The sequence below is a fragment of the Carcharhinus amblyrhynchos genome, chromosome 5 (assembly GCF_965287045.1).
Source record: "Carcharhinus amblyrhynchos chromosome 5, sCarAmb.v2.hapA, whole genome shotgun sequence".
Classification (NCBI taxonomy): Eukaryota; Metazoa; Chordata; class Chondrichthyes; order Carcharhiniformes; family Carcharhinidae; genus Carcharhinus; species Carcharhinus amblyrhynchos.
In genome coordinates this window covers 94,213,046-94,236,816 of record NC_137328.1, presented here as the reverse complement: position 1 = coordinate 94,236,816, position 23,771 = coordinate 94,213,046, and positions in this window count along the sequence as shown.

Here is a 23,771-nt window from a genome sequence, read left to right as displayed (position 1 = left end):
GTCACATCTCGGTCTGTTTGTCACATTGTGGCTTACATTTTAGATTTCAAACATGTATCAAACATGTTCACTCAAAATCTGACTGAGGTTTTCTCTGTCACTCCACTTGAATTTGGGCAGGTTAGCAGCAACAGAGATGGCAGACTCTCTTCCCACTGCAACTGCAATTGTTTTCCAGTAGGGGTCATGTGAACGGAAATTTGGAAATCTAAAGAGCGTAGTCCGGACGATAGAACAATGCAACAATTTGGGGGTAAAGGCAAGCAAAGTGAGACAGGAAGGTGTAGAGATTTACAGTATTGTGCATCAGCAAATAATACAAATAATATTAGTAAAAAACAAAATTAAAGACTTCATGTCTGATTGCTGGAAGCATTCATAATTAAATAACTAGCAGCGAAAGTAGAGATGCATGATTTTGATCTAATTACCAGTCAAAAATCATGGGAGGGGGAAGGATCTGCTAAAGAAAATTCGAAGTCCAGGATCAGCATGAATACAGAAAAGTTTCTGATCTGTTTCTTGGGCAAGTCTAAATCTGTGATCTCATGCACTCAGTGCATGAAAAAGTATCATAAACTGCTTTTCACCTGTAGGGGGAGTGGGGCGAGCTTAAATTACCCAAACACTGGCTTAGAGCAGCAGAGGGCACCATTGCGCATGTGCAGACCCCTCTTCTCTGAGAGCAGCAGAGACCTATCACTGAGCCTCTGCTGCTTTCAGCCAGCCTCCATGGTCTAAAGAAGGCCTCCCCCCCAAGCTACCGGGGGCCCCATTGCCTATCACAACACCACCCCGCCAAAGCTGGACTGATTGACCCATGTGACACCTTCCAAATGATCGAACCTCATCTGGACCAATATCCCTTCCCCACCACCCCCCCCGCCAGCTCCCCCCCTCCAATTGCAACTGCAGATTGGCAGCAGGTACAGAGTGGCAGCGGACCTCACCTCCCCCCACCAATCCCTAATGCAGAGTGTGCAGTGGGTTCCACCCTCTCCACCACCATCACTAATCAGCCTGCCTCCAGGAAGCCCTGCTCCCTCAGGACCCATCCCCTTGGCACTGCCCAGAGCCTGGTGGGTAGTGCTGGCAGCCTAACAGGGGGATACCCAAAGAAAATCCACACACAAGGATTACACAGCAGTTGCCCATGAATTTCAAACTTCTGTTGGGCAATTGCCCTGCAATGGAAACCATCTGAAACTACACTATAAATGATAAACTGTGGATGGTTCTGCCTGTCTTACATTAAAGGTTACTCAGAAAAAGTGAAAAGAATTAAAACACTTCTAGCCTGCCAGTCTGTACCTGCTGCTGATCTGCAGTTGCAATTGGAGGGGGGGGAGCTGCGGGGGGGAAAGGATATCGGTCCAGATGAGGTTCAATCAGTCGGGAGGTGTCACATGGGTAACTATAACACTGACCCACCCTGAGCCCCCAACCTCCACTGACTACCTGCCAGACATGGACTATTCCCCAAGCCCCTCAAATGCCTTCCCAAGCACCCCAACTAACTCCAAACCTAAAGGGAATCCCAATTACTACCGCAAAACAGCAAGGATCCCAAACCACTTCCCTGATCCCCCACTGTACTCTCTGACCAACTCCCAGCTCTCTACTAACCCTGAATCATCTGACTACGGCCCCAACTCCCCATGGGAATCCCTGACTATCACTCAAACCCAACAGGACCACCCGACTGCCTTCCCCAACACATCCCGCCGGGGGAATCCCTGGCTGCCTGGCCCCAAACACCCATGGGATCTTTAACCCCACATGAGACCATCCAACTGCTCACCCAGCTACTGAACCTGTACAGGACTCCTGGCTACATCCCAGCCCCTCACAGACCCCTGCAAGAACCCCTCCCAACCACCCACACTCCCTGCCTCCCCGCTGATTAACCTCTGTGACTCTCCGCACTTCCCCTATTCACCTGCTGACCACTCTCACTAACTGCCCCTGATTCCCCCACTTACCACCGTCTCTGTCCGCTCCCTGACAACTTGACTCCCCACTGACTCACTCTCCACTTACTGCCTTGCCTGACCCCTTCCACTGGCCATCTGACCATTCTCCTGACCAACCTGATCCCCCCACTTACCAAACAACTCCTCCCACCCCTTCCACTGACCATGTGAACACCCACTGATCACCTGTACTCCTCATGACCAGCAGCACCCCCCATAAACCCCTGCGAGCTGATCACCTCCCAATGTCCCCCATTCACCACCACTAAACCTCCCATTGATAAACCAATGCTGCTCCCAACAAACACCCAACAGCATTCTCCTCTGCGCCCCCACCCCCCACCCATCCCCTTGCCATCTCTCTTCTTCCTACTCATTTAACTTACCTTTTCCCTGGCTTTGGCTGGACCTTTAATCCTTCCTGCTTTGTCACATGATACCCCTACATACATAAAGTATTATTAAAAAAACAGATTGTTGCTATCAGAACCACTGCCCGGCAATGCCTCACTCAATCTTACATGTGGCACTGTGGGAATCTCAATTACTATCAAATAAATTGGTTGGACTTAAACTTGGTGGTGTGAGACTTCTTACTGTGTTTACCCCAGTCCAGCGCCGGCATCTCTACATCTGGAATCACTCCCAGTCAGAGAGTTCATTCAGCCTGCAGCAAATTCATTTAGGCCTTCCAAAGGAGGAATACTTTAACAAAAATGTAAAAATGTCTTGTCGTGCGTAGCATTTTGAAGTATAAATGTATAATCCATTCAGAACTGGTGTAAATTCAGCGAATTCGAGTGAGTTGTATTTTTGTATGGGGTGTAGTAAGGTAATGAGAGTTTCAGGGCTTCAGCAGGGATTTTTTTGAATTAGTATAAGAGCTATAGAGGTGGCACAGTGGTTAGCACTGCTGCCTCACAGCATCACTGACCCGGGTCACTGTCTGTATGGAGTTTGCACATTATTCCCATGGCTGCATTGGTTTCCTCTGGGTACTCCAGTTTCCTCCCACAGTCCAAAGATGCATGAGTTAGGTGGATTTGCCTTGCTAAATTGCCCCTTAGTGTCAGGGGGACTAACTAGAGTAAATGCATGGGGTTATGGGGATAGGCCTGACTGGGATTGTAGTCAGTGCAGACTCAATAGGCCGAATGGCCTCCTTTTGCACTGTAGGGATTTTATGATCAAGCAAATTCAGGCTGAAGGTAAAAATGGGCCTCAGCCAATTAAACCTGAATCTTCTCCATCTTAACCACTGGAGATTGTCATTATTCGACAAATAAACCATTCTTTTTGAGATGTGAATTTATTGGAAGCTCTGGACTATTGTCTCTTCCACGTTAATGATAATGTATATTCAGAATATGGTTCAAAGCTATGTTATGTGTTCATATATATTTTATATGATTTTTACAATTCAACACTTACTTTTTTTGCATTTTGCAATTAATTCCATCCAACAGCATGGATGCTTTGACAAAACTGTTTGTGAAAATAAATTTCAAATAATAATTTTTCTAGAATGAAATTGTCTGAGAAGAGCAAGTTACTTTAATCCACTGAAACCTGTAGCATTTTATACTGCCTTTGCATTTCAGTAAATGGTTAACTCAGTGATAGAACATGGGCACTTTATACCACTTAACCCTCTTTCAAATGTCTGTCAGGATTATCCAATATGAAAATTATTGGCAGCTGGAATATTTAAACCGGAGTTTATTATTTTCATTAATGCTGCTTTGGCTGTACCTAAATTTCAGAAACTACCATTATCAGCTTGACAAAATTACCATCAGCGGAGAAGTCACTTCATTTTGCTTCCAGAATAATCATATTTTCTCATTCAGCAATCTGTGAAGGTGCATTATAATGAAGTCCAGCCCTGATGCTCACTTCAGCAAAGTACAAGCAAACCCGAACAAGGCTGAGTTAATTAAAAATGAGTGTTCTGCAAATCAGCCACCGATAGTTTTATGTCCTGCTGTACGGAGAATGAGATTAGCTTCATTCTTTCAGGGTATGCTAATGTGATCATTTGTATTCTTGGAGTGAGAAAACTCAGAGAGACTGCATTAAGTTCGAGGACAGTGATTTGACTGTTTCACAAATGAGAAAACTTAGTTTAAAGGTAGAATTGTATAACAATAGTGATAATTGTGCATTTTGCTTTGAATTATGTACAGACAAGAATAATTTTCAAACAATAAGGAAACTAATTCGCGTTTTGTATTCTTGGGCAACCTGTCCTTCATCAGAAAGCAGGGATTGGAAGTTGGGAGGATGCAGCAAACATTGTTGAGGTATCAGCCCTTTGAAAAAGATTGAAAGAAAGAACTTGCATTCGTACAGTTCTTTTCATAACTTCAGGTTGTCTCACAGCTAATCTACTGAAGTGTAGTTACTGTGGTAACCCAGCAGCCAATCTGCAGAAAACTAGATCCTACAAAGAGCAATGTAATAGATGGCCAAATATGGCCACTCGAACAGCATGGTGGCACAGTAGTTAGCACTGTTGCCTCGGCGCCAGGGACCGGGGTTCAATTCTCAGCTTGGGTCACTGTCTGTGTGGAGTCTGCACATTTTCACCCTCTCTATGTGGGTTTTCTCCAGGTGCTTCAGTTTCCTCCCACAGTTCAAAGATGTGCTGGTTAAGAGCATTGGCCATGCTAAATTCTCCCTTAGTGTACTTGATTGAATTCAATGGTCAGCCATGATCAAAACAAATGGTGGAGCAGGCTCGAAGGGCCAATTGGCCAACTCCTGCTTCTAATTTCTATGTGTCTACCCGAACAGGTGCCTGAGTGTGGTGACTAGAGGATTTTCACAGTAATGTCATTGCTGTGTTGATGTGAGCCTACTTGTGACAATAATAAATAAACTTTAAATGATCCTAATGATGTTAATTGAAGAAATAAATATTGACCAGGACACCAGGGAGAACTCCCTCGTTCTTCAAGTAGGCTTCTTTCCACCCACGAGAGGTCAGACACTGCCTAAAAGGAAAGAGAACATGCCAAGGGTAGTGTGCTAAAATACCTGTTCAACTGTTTTTGATGATATTAGTGGAAGGGTTATTGTTGGCCAAGATAACGAGTTTAACACCCTGTCCAGAAGATGCTTGGTGGAATTTTACGGTCCTGCCCACCACAGGAATTGCAGAGATCGGGACATGGACCATGCAAAAGTCCATTGACCTTTGGTGGGATTTTCTGGCTTTGTGGTGAGTGTGGCCAGAAAGTCCTGTCCGTTATCCCCAAGAGTTAAAGTAACTTTTCAGTAGGATTTACTTAGTAGTTTTAATGTGTGACTAGTTGATCTTAGACATGCCACTGAATCTTAGCTGACCCACTGGAAAAAAATAACAGGAGTTAACTTCTGTGGGGGTTTTCCTATTTGTCTACGATATGACTTTAGCAGAAGAGCTGTAGCAACCCAGACACATTTGCATAAATGTTGCTGGCACTTTTATTCCAAGTTTTTGACAATTCTTGAATTATAAAGTAAAGTTTATTAATCACAAATAGGCTTACATTAACACTGCAATGAAGTTATTGTGAAAACCACTAGTCACCGCACTCCAGGGCCTGTTTGGATACACTGAGGGAGAATTTAGCATAGCCAATGCAGCTAACCAGCACATCTTTCATACTGTAGGAAGAAACCAGAGCATCTGGGGGAAAATCCATGCAGACACAGGGAGAAAGTGCAGACTCCGCACAGACAGGAATCGAACCTGAGTCCCTGGCGCTGTGGGGGAGCAGTGATAAACTCTGTGCCACCGTGCTGCCCATACTATAGTTAGTTATAGTTCTATATATATAGTTATATAGAGTCATAGATACAGTTAAATGACTGTGCTTGTGGGCAGCACGGTGGCACAATGGGTAGCACTGCTGCCTCATAGTGCCAAGGCTCGGGTTTGATTCCGGCCTTGGGTCACTGTCTGTGTGGAGTTTGCACGTTTTCTCTGTGTCTGCATGGGTTTCCTCCAGGTGCTCCGGTTTCCTCCCACAGTCTGAAAGACATGTTGGTTATTTGCATGACTTGAACAGAATGTGATGACTAGCAGAATTTCACAGTAAATTCATTGCAATGTTAATGTAAGCCTACATGTGACTAATAAATGAACTTTAACTTCTGTTGGTTCCTCTCTCCCTGTTTTAAGATGTGTTCAAGATGGATCTCCATGATAGTTCCCTATGTTGTAGATAGCTTCCTGCCCTTCTCAATGGTTTTCTCAAGTAAGCTAAGATGGCCATTGCCAATGTAACCTACACAAGAATGTTGAATCTCTTTTCATATAAAGCAAATAGTAATTCCATTACAATTATCCAAAGTTTTCTTATCATCTGCCATGTTCAATACGCCCAAGGCTGTTTACACGTTACAATGGCTTATCAGTTAGTTTCTTTGTGTTTGGAGGAACAGCCATCAAGTCAATAAGTTTCTACTTACTTATTTGAAAAAAAAAGAATTTTAAAATGTCTTTGTTTCATAGACCTTATCTCTTCATGAGAGAAAGATAATTGCAATTCCCAATTCTTCCTGGTAGCCAGGAGCCATTTTGAGATCTATCGTTCAAAAATGTGACCTTTAGAACAGTTTTGTTGAAAGATTTATAATACCATAACTGCAAACTGTGGTGTTCTATATCAATATAACTGTTCCAATCATTAGCTTTTTATATTGTCAATCTTCTTTAATTTAGATAATCAAATTTATAAATAAACAATATTTCCAGAGTTTCTTAAGATCTTGGTTTATTTTTCAAAATATTATTCATGGTGTAGCTTAGGTGCTAGAACGTTGTGCTTCCATCTTGTAGATTTGGAATTTGCCAGCCAGTACATGCGCAGAACCACTGAAGACTGATACAGGAACAAATTGCGCACGTGCATCTTTTTCATGTCCGGCCCATGTGCAGAAATGGCTGAGATCCAATCTCATTCTTCAGAGGCTTATAGCCTGAGGGGCACCATTCCACATCAAGCGTAGTGAACCAGGCATCTCGCCCACTCTTAGCACCAGCATTGATGTGTCGGAAGAATTTATAGGTGAACACTCAACTTGTTTGACCACGTTATGAATGCACCTTCCTTAGCCATCGAGTCCTGGAGTGGGACTCGAACCCAGAGCTTCTGGCTCAGAGGCAGTGATCCTACCCACTGAACCATGAGACCTCCAGATGTACAGTACAGATGTCCTTATTTAAGAAAGAGTATAAATGCCTTAAAAACAGTTCAGAGAAGGTTTGCTAATCTAATAATTGGATTGAGTGGATTGTCCTATGCGGAAACTTTAAACGGGAGAGAAAGAGTTGTGTCCACTGCAGTTTAGAAGAGAAACAGGCAATTTGATTAACATATAAAGATCCTGGAGATCTTGTAAGGGTCATGGAAAGGATGTTCCTCCTGTGGGAAAAGAATTGGGATAATTGTCTAAAAATGTGAGGTCTTCCATTTAAGGCAGAGATCAGAAGATTATTTTTTTCTCTCAGAGGGTAAAGAATCTTTGGGACCCTCTTCCTCTGCAGATAGTGGAAGCAGAGGATGGGATTTTACACCCCCTCGCAGAATGTTTTACAGCGACATGACGGGAGTTTCCGTCAGTGGGAGCAGATGATCCTGCCAGTGGGAACAGCAGGAAAATCCCACCAATATTTTTAAGGCAGAGTTAGATAGATTGTTGATAAACAAGGGTGTGAAAAGTTAATGGAGGGAAATAGGAGATCAGCTATGATCTTATTGAATGGTGGAGCAGGTACCAGGGGTAACTGTGGCTTGCTCCTGCTCCTAATTCATATGTTCTTATATTAATATATAATATATTATATATAAGAACATAAGAAATAGGAGCAGGAGTAGGCCATCTAGCCCTTCGAGCCTGCCCCGCCATTCAATAAGATCATGGCTGATCTGTCGCTGCTCAGTTCCACTTTCCCGCCCTCTCCCCATAATCCTTAATCCCCTCTCTTATCAAAAACAATTACAGCACCAGGTTTATATGCTATAAACATAAGAACATAAGAACATAAGAAATAGGAGCAGGAGTAGGCCATCCAGCCCCTCGAGCCTGCCCCTATATGCCACTAGCACGGCATTGCTCAGTTTCAGATCATCTTTTTTGGGCAACCATTTTCAGGAAAGATCTTCTGATATTGCCTGAGAGGGATGATGTTACTCTGAGCACAACCTTCAGCTTCAGATATCAGGTTATGGGCTTATTACTCACCGTCTCTGGTTATGTGAATTTATTTTCTCTGGGAACTGTCACATCCAACCATTTCATGTGGTTGAATGGTTTCAATGTCTATTGTGTTCTCAAACTCATTACCGTCTTCCAGGGTATAAATATTTTGGTTTATTTTCCTTTTCATTTGCCCTGATTCTCTGCTTCTCAAAACCCTTTAAGCAGCTTTTTTTCTTTCTTCTTATGTCTTTTTCCAATGATTGTGCTTCCCACAAGATCTGTAATTTGATCCATATGCAGAATGTTTCCTCTGTCTGTTGAACACGTGTAGTCATCCACAACTCATGTAGATCTTTTACTCTCTCCACTGTACATTCCTTTATTGTGGTTTCACTACATCAACCCTGCTGCCATTCTCATGACTGATCTGAAGGCTTTTGGGCATTCAATGTCTTCATCTGTCTCCTAGTGATTTCATGTGCTCTAACAATGTGATATTGTAAGATTGTCTTTTCCAGTTAAATTCATTCGTACTTCAGGATGTGCAGAGTCAAAATTAGCTGAGCTATTAGCTTTTCATCTGTTTTCTTGAAGGCAGAAGTCCCTTCATCAGAATCCCCTTATTTACAATTCCAATAGCAGCATACAGAGTGCTGTCAGTCAGCAGTCTACCTTCGGAAATGGGTGAGGGGCTGACTGCACCTGAAATCCGGTTCTGGCAAGATTTCAAGAGCCAAGAAATCAGGCGCAATCCTGATTTCACAGCTTTCACGGCCATTGTCTGTTCAGAAAGTAGTCTCAATCTACTTAAATGTATAGAATTCAAATTAGTGAAACCATATTCTTAGAAAACAACAAAAGCGTTCCTTCACAAGGCTTCCGTTTTCAATTACACACAATGCTACCACAGTGCCTAAACACAGCACTCACACAGGTACTATGCCTCAGTCCAGTACAGGCAGTACTTGAGAGGAGTCACCGCCAACCCTTTTTTCTTCCACTTATTTTCTGCATTGAACTTCTGAATTGCTTGCTGTCTTGCAGCCACATTCACTTTTATTAACTGATCTGTCCAGGTAGACAACAAAAATGGTTATTGCTTTAATACGTTAAGAGTGCTCCAGAGAAATGAACACAGTACTGTTGTCACAGCATCTAAGTGTTTTTGGATAACACAGACACAGATGTCCAATTCTCAATTTACAACGGAAATAATTATTTCCAGATGCTTTGTGTATTCATCAGTAGGTATGACTGAAACCAAACAAAAATCAGACAAGAAATGAGCTAGCTAACCCATGCATTCCGATTAGCACTCTGAGAAAGCAAGAGAGCGCCAAGTTATAAACTCAATTCCAGAAAAATTCCTTTTCCTCTTTATGAACTTAGGAAGTAGGAGCAGGAATAGGCAAAACTCAAGCTCCATGTTGAGTGTGCTCATTTATAAAATCAATTCCATAGTAACTAATTCTCCCTGTGAATAAAATATTTTCTTTTGCTGCAGTATGTTCACTTGACAGCTTGACTGCTGTACTAACTCTTCGGCCTCTGATTTTGTATGACATGAAAAGCTTGCAGTGGAATGTGTAGTTTGTTTACTCATTCGATGATCTCCTGAGGTGGAACAATGAGGTGCCTCTGCAATAGCTCTCACTGGCAGGTAGATGAGATGTGTTCCACGGTCTGAGACTCATGGCCACAGTCACACCTCTAGTTATCCCTAATCTTCCACTAATTCCACTTCTAATCCCTCACTCCAACAACTGGTCCCATTCTACTATGAGACTCCTCAGCTGAGAAGTTGGACAGATAACCTGCTCTCAGATTTGTTATGCTTATTGTACAATGCTGGCAAAGGTGACAGTTGTGATTTCTTTGAAAGCTGTAAAGTAACCAAATGATATGGTGTGCATCAAGAGAAATTAAAAGTAGATGATTTTAGCAAGGATTTCTGGTAAAATATTTGTCCCCCTCAGAGGGGGCATGTGCTTATGTCTCTTTTGGCCACTGATATATTGTTGAATGCTTCAGCTGCCTTATTAAAGCCACCAATGTATTTTATCTGTTAATGTCTGTATAGAGCTTTCTCAGTTATCACAAGAAGTCCAAATATCAGAAAATACAGTTGCAGATTATACATGTGCAAACTCTGCTCCAGTATAAATGGAGGGAATTTCAGAATATCATCAGATTAAGGATACATTACAAAACCATTTCTTCCCTTGGCCCTGGATTATAAATGTTGCACTTTGTCAACCAGCAGCAAATGAAGAAAGATTATAAAGAAAATAGTGAAACCATTCTGTTGTTAACATGTGTTGCTCTAAAACAAAAGGAGAGTGAAGATATACATATCAGCCGAAAGGTGACAACCAAATTAGCAGCAATGTGCTATGTGCTGTGTGCTTAAGAGCCCTTTGGGGACTCTTAAAATTCATCTTTGGATTGTGTTTAGATTGCCCAACTATTTCATCAGGACTCAGTGCTACAGAGCTCTAGAAGTTAACAGAGAGTAGTCAGAAAGAGAGGTGCAAAGCAGTACCCATGGCTTTAGTTACCAAAGACAATAATAGGTCATCACAGTCCCTCTGGTACAGCTCAAAACTCACATGCGTGAAGTTCCTGGATGCTACAGTAAGGTAAGACAAAGCCCATTGGTGTAGTGTCTCCTTGAGCATTCACGTTCTTCTGCTTTACCATGATTGGATCCAATGACAGAAACTTGGCCACCTGTTTCAATGACAAATATGTTGGGCGTTGATCCTGTAAAAGGAGAGAGTTTATATTTGTGTGTTAGCTTGTCTTCGTTGGTGGAACCCTGATACAGGATATTAAGGTCATGGCTCACAGCTAAGGGAGAGTACAAATCTGGACTAATATTTCAGTACTGCATTATCACAGGTGCTGCCTTTCAGATCAAACCTTGTGTTCAAAGTCCATTCAACAAACAAGAAATTCTCCTGTGTCCTGGACAAAGATCCCTCCTCAGCCACATTACCAAGATCACAGCATTGGTTCAATCATTCATTTAACATATTTGTTCATTTTGATTATTGTTGAACTGAGTTAAGGGTAAATCTTTCCCTGAGGTTTTGCTTTGTTGCATAATGCAGGTCAGACAGGATAGTTCAAAACAATAAAGAAAACATTGCTTTCTTTCAAATTGTATTTTGTTATTCCCAATTCACGTGTCCCTGTGCTGGACATCATCTATCACCCATGACTGAAAATCTGAAAATAACTGCAAGAACATGCAAAGTAGTCATAGACTTTTTCTTCCTGATTTTCCTCTTTGGCCAGTGGCAAATTTATGGTTCCAAACACAGATGTAGCCAGTGCTGTGACCTTAGTGAGCTGCTTTCTTTAACACACAGTTTGTGGGTCTTTTACTCCAGAGATGAGGTGACAGTAACTGACCTTGACATCATGGCAGCGTTTGACTGAGTGTGGCATCAAAGAGCCCTAACAAAACTGAAGTCAATGGGAATCGGGAGGAAACTCTCAACTGGTTAGAGTCATGCCTGGTACAAAGAAAGATGGTTGTGGTAGTTGAAGGTCAATCATCTCAGCTCCAGAACATCGCTGCAGGAGTTCCTCAGGGTAGTATCCTAGGCCCCAGCATTTTCAGCTGCTTCATTAATGACCATCCTTCCATCAGTACACAAAAAATACACAAGCTCAACACATTCCAGGACAAAGCAGCCCACTTGATTATTACCCCTTCTGCAAACGTTGAATCCGTCCAACACCAACGAACAGTGATAGCATCTACAAGATGCACATCAGGCACTGACCAACTTCCAAACTTACATCTACTACCATCTAGAAGGACAAGAGCAGCAGCTACTTGCAAACTCCACCACCTCAAGGTTGCCCTCCAAGTCACTCACCATCCTGACTTCATTCTATTCCTTCATTATCGCTGGATCAAAATCTTGGATCTCCCTCCCTAACATCATGGTGAGTGTACCTGTACCTCAGGGACTGCAGCAGCTCACAACCACCTGCTCAAGGGCAACTCGGGACAGGCAATAAAATATATTGGCCCAGCCAGTGATGTCCACATCCCATTAAATATATTTTTAAAAATATCCATTCAGCGTGTATGAAGCAAAGTCAAAGAGTTTACATTGCCTGGAGCTCTGCACCATGTGTGGGCTGCACGGTTCATCTTAACTGCTACAGGGATCAGCTGTCAGTTTGCACATTTGTATACTGCATGAGGGAAAAAAGGGGTCAGAGTGGAGAAAAAGACTATCTTGAATTACATCAGAAAGCTGACAACAATCTAACTTTTTGTTTATTTGATGTTTTAAATGCAATTGAAGTTAGACCTATATAATTTCTGCTTATGAATACAGCATAGCTCTAAAATGGCTGAAGCCAATGAGGAATTTTCATGGTTACTTGAATTCATAACGACCAATGTAGAAAGAAAAGAAGCCTATGGGGGTGGGGGGAGGGGGGGGGCAGTTGGGGTACATGATTCCAGAGAGTTGGTCTTTTAGAGAGCAATCAGTAAAATTCAGCTAATGAGTGCAAATAGAGTTTCCTGCATTGCTCAGTGGGAAATACGACTCACCGTTAACCCACCATGACAGAGGGGAGCACAAAAATCTGAAACAGTCAGGAAACCGATTTCATAATCCCCACCAAATTCAGTGCTTCATCCCGCAAGGATTCGCGCTGCTGGGAGTGTGGGGAAGATTCTATCCACAATCATACTAACAGGTTACCTGAATGCTATTGCTAAAACAAACATAATCAGATGCTGATTATTACCTCTCCCCAATCTAATGATGCTGGCCTACCTTAAACTTTTTAAAATTGGGATTTGATTTGATTTATTATTTTCACATGTATTAGTATACAGTGACATGTATTTTTTGTGTGCATGCCATACAGACAAAACATACTGTTCAAATAGAAGAAAACAAGAATGTGCAGAATATGGTGTTACAATCACAGCTAGGGTGTAGAGAAAGATCAACTTAAGGCAGGGTAGGTCCATTCAAAAGTCTGATGGCAGCGGGAAGAAGCTGTTCTTGTGATCAAGTGTGAGGTCTAAGATTGTGTGTAGGATCAAGCTCGAGATCAAGTGCGATGCCTGCTCTTGTCAGCTTGGATCTTGTATGTCTCTTTTGTGAATACCGCAAATTAGATTCAATTTGAATTTGAATTGATTTTTGAAGTAAGCAAGGAGGTGATTAAGGGCTTGTCCTGCCCATTTTGCACATTGGCTTTGTAACTCTTAGAAAGTCATAGAGTTACAGAGTCATAGAGGTTTACAGCATAGAGACAGGTCCTTTGGCCCAATTTGTCCATGCCGCCCTTTTTTTTTAAACCCTTAAGCTAGTCACAATTGCCTGCATTTGACCCATATCCCTCTATACCCATCTTACCCATGTAACAGTCTAAATGCTTTTTAAAAGACAAAATTGTACCTGTCTCTACTATTACCTCTGACAGCTTGTTCCAGATACTCACCACCATTTGTGTGAAAGAATTGCCCCTCTGGACCCTTTTGTATCTCTCTCCTCTCACCTTAAACCTATACCCTCTAGTTTTAGATTCCCCTACATTTGGGAAAAGATATTGATATCTAGCTAATCTGTACCCCTCATTATTATATAGACCTCTATAAGTTCACCCCTCAACCTCCTACGCTCCAGAAAAAAAAGTCCCAGTCAACCCAGCCTCTCCTGAGAACTCAAACCATCAAATCCTGGTTACATCCTAGTGAATCTCTTCTGCACTCTAATTTAATAATATCCCTTCTATAACAGGATGACCAGAACTGTACACAGTATTCCATGTGTGGCCTCAGCAAAGTTTTGTACAACTTCAACAAGACATCCCAATTCCTGTATTCAGTGTTCTGACCAATGAAACCAAGCAGGCTGAATGCCTTCTTCACCACTCTGTCCATCTGTGACTCCACTTTCAAGGAGCTAGATCTCTTTGCTCTGTAACTTTCCCCACTGCCCTAATATTAGCTGAATAAGTCCAGCCCTGGTTCAATTTACCAAAATGCATCGCTTTGCATTTATCTAAATTAAACTCCATCTGTGGTTTGTCAGCCTACTGGCCTAATTGATCTTGATCCTGTTGCAATCTGAAATAACCTTCTTCACTGACCACTATGCCACCAATCTTGGTGTCATCTGCAAACTTACTAACGATGCCTCCTATATTCTCATCCAAATCGTTCATTTAAATGACAAATAACAGTGAACCCAGCACTGATCCCTACGGCACACCACTGGTCACCGTTCTCCAGTTTGAAAAACAACCCTCTGCAACCACCTTCTGGCTTCTGTCAATTTTGTATCCATTTAGCTACCTCACCCTATGAGATTTAACCTTATGCAACAACCCACCATGCAGTACCTTGTCAAAGGCCTTGCTAAAGCCCATGTAGACAACATCAACTGCACTGTCCTCGGCTACTTTCTTGGTTACCCCTTTAAAAAACGCAATGAAATTTGTGAGATGATTTTCCACTCACAAAGCCATTGTGACTGTCCCTAACCAGTCTTTGCATCTCTAAATGCCTGTAGATCCTGTCTTTCAAAATACCTTCCAACAGCTTACTCATCACAGATATGAGGCTCAACGCCCTGTAGTTCCCAGGCTTTTCCCTGCAGCCCTTTTTAAACAAAGGGACAAAATTTGCCACCGTCCAATCTTCAGGCACCTTACCTGTGACTATCGATGATTCAAATATCTCTGCTAGGGACCCGCAATTTCCTCCCTAGCCTCCCACAATGTTCTGGGATACACTTCATCAGGTCCCAGGGATTTATCTACCTTGATGCGCTTTAAGACTTCCAGCACCTTCTTCTCTGTAATATGTACACTCCTCAAGACATCACTATTTATTTCCCCAAGTTCCCTAACATCCATGCTTTTCTCAACAGTAAATACTAATGAGAAATATTCATTTAGGATAACATTTTTTAAAAATTCAACTTCTTTAATAGTCATGAAGCTGCGATGGTGACATTAGCAGAGCTTTCATATCAATTATTCTCACACAGTTCTACAAACAAACCATTAAATATAATTACTCCTGATGATTGGAGTGAGTTTTGTTGAAAAGGGAATATTTTCTAAAGTTTGTCATTTAAAGAGAACACAAGAGGTTTAAGGCAGAATGGAAATTTATTTCCTGTTGATCATTTATTGAATATTTTTAGTGCTTCCAAAAAGCCAAGTTTTCCATAAAATAGCACAGTTTTATTCAATGATGATTTATTAAAATTGCAATATTACACAGCCTTGTAGACAGAATAGATGGCAGGTCCAATAATTGATTTTGTCAGCTCCAAAATATTCCCCTTTGTTTCCAAGTTAATGTCAACAAAAAGTCAACAATGATCATTCAAGTCTCAGATGTTGATAATGTGTTGACACTGAGTGGAATTTTCTAGTCCTTCCTGCCGGCAGGATCATGGAGTCCTGTCGAAGTTAACCACTGCTGTATTGACATTGGCAGGACCGGAAGATCCTGCCGGTGGCCAATGGCGAGCTACCTCCACCCCGGAAAATCCCACCATGGGAAGGGTGGAAAAGTCCAGCCTGTATTGCGAAATAAGATATTTTACCATTATCAGAATATATGAAGTATCCTACAACCACACTGTCATTCAGGCTGCTTCCATCGTCATAATGGTACGTAATGATAACGCCATTTAGTGTTATATCCTCATTAAGCCCTGCCTGAAACAAAATCAAAGTATTATCTTTTTAAAGCGCCATCTGTTATAATGGTTCTATTGCTGTATGACTGAACTGCATATCTATTTGGCAAAGGATGTGCCACCTGATAGCATTGTTGATGACCCGTTCCATCACTTTACTGATGACCAAGAGTGTACTGATGGGGTGTTAATTGGTCGGGTTGGATTTGTCCTGTTTCCTGTGCACAGGTCACACCTGGACAATCTTCCACATTGCCAAAAGATGCCAGTGTTGTAACTGTACAGGAACAGATTGGTAATGGGGGATATGCTGGGACATGAGGTTACAGATTGTGGTCAGGTACATTTCTATTATTGCTGATCCTAATTGATGCCCAGTCTTATGTTGCTAGATCTTTTCAAAATAAATCCCATTTAGCACGATGGAGGATGTCCTAGATGTGAAGATGGATCTTTGTTTCAACAAGGACCATGTGGTGGTCATTCCTGCCAATACTATCATGTACAGACAGTTTGGCGAAGATGAGGTCAAGTATGTTTTTCCCTCTAGTTGGATCGCTCACCATCTGCTGCAGACCCAGTTCAGTAGCTGAGTTCTAAACTGAAGTTCCCTACTCAGAGTACATTGTGCACCCTTGCACCCTCAGTGGTTCCTCCAAATGGTATTTAACATGGAGGAATGCTGATTCATTAAGACCATAAGACATAGGAGCAGAATTAGGCCCCTTGGCCCATCAAATCTGCTCTGCCATTCAATCATGGCTGGTATTTTTCTCATCCCCATTTTCCTGCCTTATCCCCATAACCCATGATCCCCTTATCAATCAAGAACCTATCTATCTCTGTCGTAAAGACACTTAATGACCTGGCCTCCACAAGCTTCTGCAGCAAAGAGTTCCACAGATTCACCACTCTCTGGCTGAAGAAATTCCTCCTCATCTCTGTTTTAAAGGATCGTCCCTTCAGCCTGAGGTTGGGCCCTCTGGTTCTAGTTTTTCCTACTAATGCAAACATCTTCTCTATGTCTACTCTATCCAGGCCACGCAGTATCCTGTAAGTTTCAATAAGATCCCCCCTTCATCCTTCTAAACCCCAATGAATACAGACTCAGAGTCCTCAACTGTTCCTCCAATGACAAACTCCTCATTCCAGGAATCATTCTTGTGAACCTCCTCTGGACTCTTTCCAGCACATCCTTCCTTAGATATGGGGCCCAAAACTGCTCACAATAGTCCAAATGGGGTGTGACTACAGCCTTATTCAGCTGAGGGAGGACGGTACATGGTAATCGGTAGGTTTCCTTGCCCATGTTTGACCTGGTGCCGTAAGACTTCAAGGGATCTAGAGTCAATGTTGACTCCCTGGGCAACTCCTGACTGACTGCATACCACTGTGCTGCCACCTCTGCTGGACCTGTCCTGCCAGTGGGACAGCACATACCCAAGAATGGTGATGGTGGTGTCTGGGACATTATCCGTTGTGTGTGAGATCCCCATTACTGCGCATATTATTTGCTCAAGTGGGACTTTGCATTACAAATGTTTAAAAGCACAACAACAAGCCATTCAGCCCCAACAGTTCATATTGACATTTATGCGTCTTCCACCCTTCCTCACTAACTCTATTAACACAACTACCAAATACTTGCTCTCTCATATGCTTATTTTGCTTCCCCTCAAATGCATCCATAATATTTGCATCAATTACTTTTATGATGGTGAGCTCCACGTTCTCACCACACTCTGGGTTGAATTGTTGGTGAATATCTTACGCTGATGGCTTCTAGTTTTGCTCTTCCCCACAAGTAGAAACATTCTCCCTGTGTGTGCTCTACCAAAACTTTCATAATTCTACGTCTATTTAGTCAATCCTCAGCCTCTCTTCTGGTTATGTGCTTGTTCACCTATTCCAATGTCTCTAAATTAATTTTATAATATGGTGACCAAAATGACACAAAATACTTCAAGTGTGGCTTAACCAAGGTTAGGTACAAAGTTGGCATAACATTCTTTTAGAAATAAACCACAGTGCTTGGTTTACTTTTGAAATGGCTTTATTGACTTGAGCCATAACCTTTAGTGAATTGCGCATGTGAACTCCCAGATTTCTTTGCTCCTCTACACCATTGAGATTATTTTTCAAGATAGGATAGAAATATAGAAAAAACTACAGCCCACAAAGTTGTGCCAAAGTCTATCTTACTAAGTTCCATGTACTTATCTAAAAGTCTCTTAAAAGACCCTATCGAATCCACCTCCACTGCCATTGCCGGCAGCCCATTCCATGCACCCACCACTCAGTGAAAAACTTACCCCTGACATCTCCTCTGTACCTACTCCTCAGCACCTTAAACTTGTGATCTTGTGGCAACTATTTCAGCCCTGGGAAAAGGCCTCTGACTATTCACTCGATCAATACCTCTCAACATCTTATATACCTCTATCAGGTCACCCTTCATCCTTCGTCTCTCCAAGAAGAAAAGGCCGAGCTCCCTCAACCTATCCTCATAAGGCATGCTCCCTAATCCAGGCAACATCCTTGTAAATCTCCTCCGCACCCTTTCTATGGCTTCCACATCCTTCCTGTAATGAGGCGACCAGAACTGAGCACAGTACTCCAAGTGGAGTCTGACCAGGCTTGTGGGGAAAGGGCCTGGGGGGTGGGATTTTTATCAGTGCAGATAAATGGCCTCCTTCTGCACTGGAGGATTTCTATGATTCTATGATTTCTGTGTGCTAGTTAGGTGCATTGGCCATGCTAAATTCTCCCTCAATGTGCTCGAACAGGCGTCGGAGTGTGGTGACTGAGGGATTTTCACAGTAACTTCATTGGAGTGTTGATGTAAGTCCACATATGCCACTAGTAAATAAACTTTAAAACTTTAATCTTCGCAACCATTTCTAACTGAAGTATTTCCAATATGGTCATGTTAATCAGATTTTTGTGTCAATATTTGTTCAAGTGAGGCCCATGTATCTTCAGTGAAGGTCAAACACCAGCCTAGTTGCATTTTCAGGTGCATTTCAGGCTCAGATTTCCCACACTCTGCAATGTAGAGATCATGTGATTATCATTATAAGCTCGGGGGTCAGGGTCTATTCATGCCGGAGTCTGATCATTCTGGAACTCTGCACATGCACAGTGGCTCTCTGCTGTCAGCCCCCTGTTTGTTGGCCAGTTCAATTGCTGGCCAGCCCGGGACCCCCACACTGCTGCCTCTCCAGCGGCTCCCCTTAACCCAATCGCAGCCCCCACAACAATTCCCAGGCCAGCCCTGACCTCCCCCCCCAACCCGTCGCACCGCGACCTCCAACAACTCTCCCACCGCAGTGACAATTCCCTCCCTCCCCTGGCAGGCAGACTACCCCAGCCCATCCCAATCGCTGGCCTCCTTCCTGCCCCGACCGATCCCCATGCAGAGTGGCAGCGGGACACCCACCAATCGCCCCAAGGCCCCATGCGTAATAGGCCCCACAACCTTGGCACTGCTTGGTGCCTCCTAGACATGGGCTTGTTGCTCCTTGAGCAATGCCAGGGGGCACCGGCTGGCACTGCCAGAGTGCCCATGCCCAGGGGGCACCAACCCTGCCACCCGACCCCCTGGGAGTCCCGATTGCCCCCCCTTCACTCCAGCAAGGTCTCCTGCCAGTTCCCTGAATGTGGGGAACTACTCTAAACCCCACCACAGTGAAATACTCCTGGTGGAGTGGGAGATGCTATCAGGCCCGGAAAATCCAGTCCCCGGCCCAATAATGACAATTAAATTGCAGGAAAAATAGATTAAGATCACTTGCCTGGTCTCCCACCGGTTTCCAGCATGGTCTTGACTGCACATGCTCTCCGGTGGTGTGAGATGCACGTGTCGGGAACGCATTTGCGAATCCCACAAAACGGCCGACATGTGTACCTCCCAATCCAACACACCAAAGAATTAGCACATCACGATGGGAGAATCAGGCCCACAGAATCCCTACAGTGCAGAATAGGCTAGTTGGCCCATTGAGTCTGCACTCACCCTTTGATTAAGCATCTTATCCAGGTTCCCTTTGCTGCCCGCAACCCCACACAACCTACCATAGCTAATCCATCCAGCCTACATACCTATGGACACTAAGGGGCAACTTAGCATGACCAATCCACCTAACTTGCACATCTCTGGACTGTGGGAGGAAACTGGAGCACACAGAGGAAACACATGCAGACACAGAGAGAATGTGCAAATTCCACACAGTCACCCAAGGCTGGAATTGAACCCAGGTCCCTGACGCTATGAAGGAACAGTGTTAAACCACTGAGCCACCATGCCACCCACAATTTGTCCTTGATTACTATATTAAAAGACAATCTAATATTGCACACTTCTGCTAATTCTCCTCTTTCTCTTTTCTGATCCAAGGAGAACAATTTCAAATGGCGGCACGGTAGCACAGTGGTTAGCACTGCTGCCTCACAGCTCCAGTGACCTGGGTTCGATTCCCGTCTCAGGTCACTGTCTGTGTGGAGTTTGCACATTCTCCTCATGTCTGCATGGGTTTCCTCCAGGTACTCCAGTTTCCTCCCACAGTCCAAAGATGTGCGGGTTAGGTTGATTGGCCTTGCTAGAAAATTGCCCCTTAGTGTCCTGGGATGCATAGGTTAGAAGGATTAGCTGGTAAAATATAGGGGGGTAGGGCCTAGGTGGGATTGTGTTTGGTGCAGATTTGAAGGGCCTCTTTCTGCACTGTAGGGTTCTATGATCTATGACAATATGATGCATTCACACATTTACATAACAGTGGAACAAAGAGAATGTTATTTGCTCTTTCTGTACAGTATTCATCTAAATCCTACCTGTGAAGCAATGTCACAGTCACTGCTGTGCCACAAGACACTAAGTTGCCTCGAGTAACTTTAGCTCCGTAAGCTCCACCCAATTGTTTCACTGTAATTTTAACACTGTACAAAGAAAAACGTTTCCAAATGATTCAACCGATAACTATTTTTTTTGACTAGTAACAGAACAAGAGGCAATTCAGGAAAATTAGAAGCTGCATTTTGGAGATTAAAACTGCAGATGGTCGAAATCTGAAATAATTATTAAATAAAACATGCCGTGAATATTAAGTAGTCCATTAGCTCTGGAAAGACAAAAGTTAATGTTTCAGGTCTGGGTCCTTTGTCACAACACAGTTATCCTAAAATGTGTCTTCAGAACAGGAAAAAGATCAAACTCGAAATGTTTCTATTTCTATCTGTTTTTATCTCCACAGATGCTGTCAGATCTGTTGAAATTTTCCAGGATTTTCACACACAAAATCTTACTGGTCTTTTCTTTTACCAACTGGTGACAGACCTGCTATGTGTTTCCAGCATTTTCTACATGTACCTTGCTGCTTTAGATCATCCAGATTAGCAGCAATATTTTTCCTCCAGTCACCCTGACACATTACAACATTTGCTCATACATGAAGTTTATTCATCTTCCAATGTACCTTCTGGTCCCAGGAATGAAAAGCTTGACATATGAGGAGCGTTGAGAACTCTGGGTCTATGCTTGATGGAGCTTAGGAAGAAGAGGGGGGGATCTCATTGAAACTTACAGAAGTTGGAAGGCCTGGATAGAATGGACACAGAGAACGTGCAAACTCTGCGCAGACAGTGACCCAAGCAGGGAATCGAACCTGAGTCCCTGGCTCTGTGAGGCAGCAGTGCTAACCACTGTGCCACCATGCCATCCCAGGTTGACAGAAAGGAGGGGCGACCAATCCAATTATGATGTGGGCATTCAGGGGTGGGCATAAATTGTTGGCCGAGAAAGCAACAGCACATAAATAAAAAAAAATCCCAAATTGTTGGGACTGAAAATTGATATCTAAAAATATTCCTGTGCTGTGCAAGCTCTGTCCTTAATCTTTGCAGTGCATTTTCTCTTCTTATGGCAATCCAGTTTGTGTGGCAATCCATTTAGATCAGTCAGTATCGTGGCAATAATCCCCACGCTCCTTTCTATTCCAAAAAAAACCACTTTATACCGAGGGCAAAGTAAAAGGCTATTGTTTAAAGGGGATGACAAAATAATTCTGAACTGATAGATAGCAAATAGAAGAGGGAAATGGGAAAAGGATCGGCATTGCTCTATTTCACTCACAGCGTCAGAGAGGGAGCTGCAATGGGAGCAGTGATAGAAAAGAGTAACGTACTTTTCTAATGCAATTTCCAATGCTCTTACAACAAAGGCAATGGACACCAACTACCAGAACTTAATTTTTTTTAAAGCTTATTCATTTGTTACAAGGCTTACGTTAACAATGAAGTTACTGTGAACTTCCCCTAGTTGCCACAGTCCAGCGCCTGTTCAGATCAATGCACCTAACCAGCACATCTTTCAGAATGTGGGAGGAAACTGGAGCACCCGGAGGAAACCCACACAGACATAGAGAGAACATGCAAACCCCACACAGACAGTGACCCAAACCAGGAATCAAACCCAGGTCCCTGGTGCTGTAAAGCAACAGTGCTAATTACTGTGCTGCCCATCAACAAAAGTACCCAACATGGGGCTCAAACCCATGACCCTGAGATTACGAGTCGCATGCTTTACCGATTGAGCTAGACTGACACATAATTAGTGGCCCGACCCCCACCTTGCTATTAGCAATCACTTTTGTACTCCAAAGACGTGAGGGTTATATTGATCGGCTGTGCTAAATTGCCCATTAGTGCCAAAGGGATTAGTGGGGTAAATATGTGGGCTTATGGGGACAGGGCCTGGGTGGGATTGTTGTTGATGCAGGTTCAATGGGCCGAATGGCCTCCTTCTGCACTGTAGGGATTCTATGATTCAATAAGACTGCTCAATAACAAAATTAAACCGGAGATAAATAGTCACAGCTATACTGTGGGGGTTACAGCACCAGATTGATATTCTATAACTTTATTACTTTATCTCAGCGAATCAGGGAGGCAGTACAGGTGTACATGGTAGAACAATCTCCCTCAATATGTGATGACCTATGACAGTACAAACTGTACTCGGGCCTGTGGAAGAAATAGGCTTGCTGGACTGAATGTCCTTTTCGTATCCAGCAAGGAAGAGGAATAATCATTTAGTAAAGATATCTCTACAAACTAGCAGAAGACCTCTTGAGGTGATATCTGCAATGTATTTTTCATATGAGCCATCTACTTAAAGTGAGAAAAAAAAATTCTTAGAATATAAGGAACTGTAGCAGCACTATTTCCATCTCTTGCAGGTACCCTTAGCAGTGTCCCCATTGATAAGCTTGACGAATTCTCCAAGGTGCTCCTGCATTATTAGATGTAGCTGGGTTAGCGTTGTGGGCTGGTACCATTTCATTCCAAACTTTGAGTAAAGCAAGTAGGTGCTGCCCTCTGCTGGACCAACACAAGGTGCACTTTCACACAACGAGCTCTGACCACAAGGCTGCTTTATCTTGGGACGTATCATCAAATCCTTCGAACACAAATCCAAATAAAATAAAAATAGAAACATGTTGGAACATTGCAAGTTCTACAATACCTCCAGATCTTAAAACCTGCAAACAAAATCGGGATATGCAAGTGAAATTGCCACAATTCGTTACAGATCCAGTGAGCATGAAGTAAATACTAAAACACTTGGCCAGAATTGGTCAGCCAAATATCCATTCACTGCAGCGGAACTGGAGAATCCCAGCGGCGGGCAAGGTCAGAAAGTTTTCAGGTTCTACCTTTCTCCCTCACTGTGCAGCCAACTGAGTGAAATGCATGATAAATTGACAATGTTAGTAAAAATTTACTTTCACATCACATCATTGTGCATGCCTGCTGTACCCAATTACTTAACATTCTCATAAAACGAACACTTATAAAAGTTCACACTGTAGTAAATATCGCACCAGGTGGCATATGCCTGTCTAAAATC